We start from the raw sequence: 6,101 nt of genomic DNA, 5'->3' as shown, positions 1-6,101 counted from the left end.
CGGCGCGGGCCGGGACTGCGCGCTCACTCCTGACTCGACCCCGCCCCCCCCCCCCCGACCCCGCTCCGGCCAGAGGTGCCCCGCGCCGTAGGTGCGCCCCGGAAGTGACCCCCTAGGCAAACAGTCTCCGTTCAGTCTCGCAGGTGAGGACACTGACGGGCGGCTGATCGGCCTCCTCCTCCTCCTCGGGGGTCCCCACGCCCGGCCTCGCCCCCGAGTCTCCCCGCTGCCCGGGCTGGCATCCCTCGGGGGTGGCGGGGCCTCAGCGGGGACGGGGAGCTCGGGAGTGGGGGGAGGACGACCGCCCGGGGCCTGAGGGCGGGGGTGCGGGCCAGTGCGCGCACCGCACCTCCGGCTGCCTCTGGGGACTGGTGCCCCCGCAGGGTCGGGAGTCACGGACACGACCTTGAGAGTTGGGGGCTGGCGGGGCTCGGGGGCAGCCGGAAGAGACCTGAAACCTGCTCCTCCCTCTTGGGCGGGCCCTTCTCTCCTTCTGGCCACCTTAGTCCCACAGCCGGCTCCCGGGGAGGGACCGAAGCACCAATACTGTGCGTGTCCAGGCAGGCTGAGCGCGAGGGCAAACGGAAATCCACCGGAGGACCCGGGCGAGGCCCTCCTCCTCTTTGGGCCCCGGTTTACCCCTTACCGATCTGTAAAATGGGAGAGTTGGAGCCATGCCTCCTCTCCTTCATGTCTGATTTATGTTTGGTAAGAGGAAGATTCCCTTCCCCTTCTGGCCACACGCCTGCGGGAGGAGGGCAAGACTGGCTTCTCCGCCGGCAAAGAACTTCCAAACAGTGCGGGATCCCGGGGCGTGGGGGCGGCGGGGGTGCGGGGTGGGGGGTTCGCCCCTTCCACCCGCACCCTCCTTGCCTCCTCCCGAGTCTCCCCAAACTCTGGCCGAGGGCGCCCTCTGGTGTCGCCTGTCCCACCTTGCAGTCCTTTACCAGAATTCCCTAGGGCGTTTTGTAAACTAAAGAAACTATAATAGTAATGAAAAGTATAAAATGTATAGAGTTTTCAAGAAACTGTGTTCTACTTCCAGAAAATGGTCACTTTAACTTTGTAAATATTTATCTAAAAGGATATTTACGAAACTGTGATATATATTATTTGATTGTATATGTACAACTGTAAATACATTTGTACCTCTCTTGTATTCTAAAATAAAATTACTTGGAACATTTATCACTTAGCATCTGAAGGGGTCCACACGTTTGTCCGCAGGAAAAGGAAATATGGAAGGGGCCTAGCAACTGGAGAGGGGGTGGGAAGAAGGGTTGTTTCACTGCTTTTGAAAGTCACCATTGTGCCCTCCCCAAGGAAAATTCTGTCACAACCGGGGTGTCAGCTCCTAAAGAGAAGGCCACAATTCAAAGCAACCGGGAACCTCCGACGGGGCCGAGCATATTCTTTGTGGTTCCCAGCGCTGACTCTCAGATATTGGTGTTCCACTTTGTTACTTGCCCAAAATCTTTATTCACTTCCCCCCCCCCCCATTTTGTGAACAAGTTGAAAGGATTCAAACAGCCAGTGCGGGTGGACCCAGATGGCCACCAAGTGCCCTCCCAGTGCCTAGAATTTCCGAAAGCTTTGGGCACCCATTTCCAGACCCTCCCTGAGGAAGACGAAAGGGCAGGAAGGCCATAGTGCAGGGCCAGGCCCTGGTTCTCCTCTCCAGCACCTCCCGGCCAGGAGGACGTGTGCACACTGGGGAGTGTGAGTTCACACCTGTAATCCAGCACGTGCAAGCCAAGGGTCACGCTTCCAAGCCACTGGCATCCCACAGGGATACTTCTGTGCATCCTCATAAAGCCATGCGTGTGTACGTGGGCACACACACACATACCTGAAGGCACTTGAATTCACCCCTTTTTAAAATGTTTTTATTTACTTTTGAGAGAGAGAGAGAGAACAGCAGAAGGGCAGACAGAGCAGGAGAGAGAGAATTCCAAGCAGTTTCCACACTGTCAGCGTGGAGCCCCAATGCGGGGCCCCAACCCATGAACCATGAGATCATGACCTGAGCTGAAATCAAGTCGGACACTCAACTAACTGAGCCACCCAGGCGCCCCTGAATTCACACTTTTATCTTCAGGCCATCCCCATTTGGAGTTTCGGGTACTCCGAAAGACTCCCATACTCTGGGGGACTGGTCTTGTATCCTGGTAGATGGGGGCATGGGTAGGGATGTACATCCCATCTGGGGTGTCCTCCCCTCGGCTAAATGGGGAAAGTCACCCTTGGTACTCCTCTCCCCCTGTCACCAACCTCGCCTCTCCTTTGAAACCTCACCACCAAACTTCTGATCCTTCCAGTGGCCCCCGGTATTACCCTCCTCCCGCTGTAGACCCCGGAGGCCTCGTTTCCACGAAAAAAAGCTGAATCCCCTTTCCTGTGGATGCTGACGGAGTTAAACACCCTCCTGACCCATATGCCATGCCTCCCAGAGAGTAATGTTGGCTTCCCAAAGAAGGAGCGTGGGAAGTCAGACCTCAGAGAAGTCAGTGGGGCCCTCGATCAAAAATCTGTATCACTCCCAATAGACAATTCCCTTCTGTGAAGTCCCTGCTTCAGATAGATCCCAGGGTCCACAGCCCCGGCTCCGGAACCCACCTGGTGGCAGCAGGCTGCAATTGCAGACTAAAGCACATTTGCTAAGCCTGCTGCTGACCTTGTACTGAATGAAGTGTGCTGGCATTTCCAGGAGGTGCCTCAGGCCCCTTTCCACAGAGTGCACACCCCGTCCTCCCCGCAAAGCCTGCAAACACAGCCACAGAAATTTCTGGCCTTAGGGATCTAAATGCATTTATTCTGGGAATCCTCCCACGAAGCTGATGTTCTTTTTTTTCCCTCTGTGATGCTCTATTAATATCCATTTGATGCAGGAGAAAACTGAGCTACACGAGAAGTCATTTGCCCATGTCACCCAGCCACGACTGGCAGAGCACGTTTCGCCAGGGCGGCTGACCCTAGAAACCATGCTCATGAGGACCAGTAGGCCAACCGCTGCCCAGGCAACCCACGGAGTCGGTCCAAAGGGCTTTCTGCTTATCCCACAGGGATGCAGTGTAGACCAGCACTGTATATGGACCTCGTGTCCTTCAACCTTGCAAAACCCACTTACTCATTTTACGCTTTTTTGTAGATTCCTTAGGACCACTATTTACACGATCGTGTTGTCTACGAATAAAGACAGTTTTACTTCTTTCTTTGTAATCAAGATGCCCTTTCTTTCTTTTTCTCATCTTGTTGCATGGTTCAGGAACTCCAGGAGTAGAGGGCTCTAGATAGAGGCCACCCAGCCTGGGTTTGAAACCCTGCTCCTCCCTTCACTAGCTGTGTGACCTAGGGCAAGTCAATTAGTGTCTCTGTGTCTCGGTTTCCTCAAATGGGAAAGGATGTTGTGAGGATTCAGTGGGATGATGCAGGTAAATGGATGAGGCTTGGTACCCGGCACAGAGTAAGGGCTCCATAAACGGAAGTTGTTGGAGCGCCTGGGTGGCTCAGTCGGTTGGGTCTCCGACTTCGGCTCAGGTCATGATCTCACGGTTTGTGAGTTTGGGCCCCGCGTCGGGCTCTGTGCTGTCAGCCTGGAGCCCGCTTCAGGTCCTCTGTCCCTTTCTCTCTCTCTCTCAAAATTAAATATTAAAAAATTAAAAAAAAATAAACGGAAGCTGTTGTTAATACAGGGATGCCTTTGCTGGGTGAGAAGGGTTGTGGCTCCTTTGGGCATCCTGCAGAGGGCATCTGAGACAGCTGTCCACGCACTCTACTCCTACCCTTTGCTATGTCCATTGTCCTTGGATATCTTGAAACAGGAACAGCTGTCCTGAAGTTTCAGCTGCCTTCCCGCCTCAGAGCTGGCTTGCTGGGATGCGTGTCTGCGGAAAGTGGCGAAAGTTATGGATGGTGGACAGTTAGCACCCCTTCTGACTGCTTCCTGCAGCGTGGCTGCCTTGGGGAAGTCACACTTCTTGCACGTGGGCTCGGGGCTTCAAAGACAAGGGCTCCAAGAGAACCCTTGGCAGCTGCAGGGTCTATTCCGACCCATCCCCAGAGTGACACAGAGGCACTGACGACATATGCTGTCAGTCTGAGCAGTCTCAAGCCTGCCCAGATACAAGGGGGCAGAAGAAGCATCGAAAAAGTCGTGGACGAGCTTAGCGCCACGGAGGGGCGCCAGGGTGGCTCGGTCGGTTAGGCTTCCGACCCTTAGTTTCAGCTCAGGTCATGCTGTCTCTCGGTTTCGTGAGTTCGAGCCCCGCGACGGGTTCTGCGGAGGCTGCTTGGGATTCTCTCCCTCTCTCTCTGTCCCCCCGCCCCCACTCGTGCTGTCTCTCTCTCCCTCCCTCTCAAAATAAATTAATAAATTAAAAAAAAAAAAAAAAGGAAACCGCTGCAGACATTGAGGCTGTTTCTGACGTTTTCAGGAGAAGTGATACTTCGATGGGCATCCTTGTGCAGAAATCTTTGTGCGCATCTCTGACCAGAAAGTTTCTGCGGTGGCTTTTCCCGTTGCAATAGAACACAGGGTGAAGCCCCGGGGGTGGCCAGTGGGCTCCAGGCCAGAGTCCCTGCTGCCTCTGCTGTCACATTCTTCAAGATGTCCTTGTTGGTGACTTCACTTTCACCTTCACCTGGGCCCTCGGCGCATCTGGCACAAGCGTCCGACGCTTCTTTTCTGGGCTCAAATCCCAGCCCCGCTCGGCCCTGAACTCCCGGCTGAGCGCCTCGATGGCTGGGGCAGCCACGCAGCTGGCTCCGTAGCCCCTGCCACGCACTGCGGTGCTGGTAACAGTCAGTGCTTGCTGGATACGTTTATTCGCTTCCGCACCAAATATTTACCGCGTGCTATTCCAGGGGCGCGCGGGATTGGTTTTGATCAGGCACAGTAAGACACGCAAACAAGGAAGCGACTGTCACGAAGGAAGAAGCTTGCTCTTCTCACAATTCCCCGGAACCCGGAGGCAGGGCACAGTCCACAGGGGTGGTTCAGGAGGCAGAGGAAGCAAGGAGAAGGTGTGGGAAGGAGCCTCTACTAGTGTTTCCAGGGAAAGGGATGGGTGTGGCAGGACAGGCAGGCTTAGGGGGCGGGGCTGGTTTGAGTATTTTCAGCGGGCTCTGGGGACATAGAGCCTGTCCCTACTCGTCTGGTACCTGATCCTGGGGTATAGGGCAGGTGGGTAGTGGCCCAGAGCGAGCCCTGGAAAGGAGGTGATTGAGAGGTTGGGCTCCGGATTGGTCGGTTTACATTTAAAAGGCACACCCTTGGGGCACTATCTCTAGGCCACGGCTAACCTTGGGAGGGGCCTCAGTTCCGAGCACTGATACACAGTGAACAAAACCTCAAGTCCTTGGTTCTGGTTCTGGGAGTACTCACATTCTAGGGGAGGAAGTCTGCAGTAAACAAACGAGGATATGCAGTGACCGGAAATGAGACAAGGATCGAGTGATAAAAAGGCGACAGAGCATTATTCCAGATAAGATGGTCAGGGAAGACTTCTCTGAGGAGGTGATATTTGAACTGAGGTCTGAATGAGGAGAAGCAGCCAGTCACACAAAGACTGAAGGGAAGAGAATTCCACGCAGAGAGCACCCAAAGCATACCGGGCTCGGCAGGGCCACCAGTGTGGTGGGTGTGGAACTCAGATGAGACCAGCACGTCTGGCCGCAGTGGAGTGAGTAAGGGAGCGGGATGGGAGGAGGGCAGGGGGGGTGGGGGGGCCAGAGACAGTCAGGGCCCAGGGAAGATGAGTTTGGATTTTATTCTTGGTGTAAAGGGAAGCTGCCAGAAGTATTCTGAGCAGGCAAGTGGGTTAACCTGATGTGTTTTTTCTTTTCTTTTAAAATTAAAAAAATATATATTTATTTATTTTTGAGAGAGAGACAGAGTGTGAGGGGCAGCGAGAGAGAGAGAGAGAGAGAGAGAGACAGAGCATCCAAAGCAGGCTCCAGGCTCTGAGCTGTCAGCACAGAGCCCAACGCGGGGCTCGAACCCACGAACCGTGAGATCATGACCTGAGCTGAAGTCGGACGCTTAACCGACAGAACCACCTGGGCGCCCCTAACCCGGTGCGCTTTTAAAAGCTCGCTCTGGC

The sequence above is a fragment of the Lynx rufus genome, unplaced genomic scaffold (assembly GCF_022079265.1).
Source record: "Lynx rufus isolate CCGP_SWC_20201006 ecotype Redwood Valley unplaced genomic scaffold, mLynRuf1.p SCAF_44, whole genome shotgun sequence".
NCBI lineage: Eukaryota > Metazoa > Chordata > Mammalia > Carnivora > Felidae > Lynx > Lynx rufus.
This window is presented reverse-complemented; position numbering follows the sequence as displayed.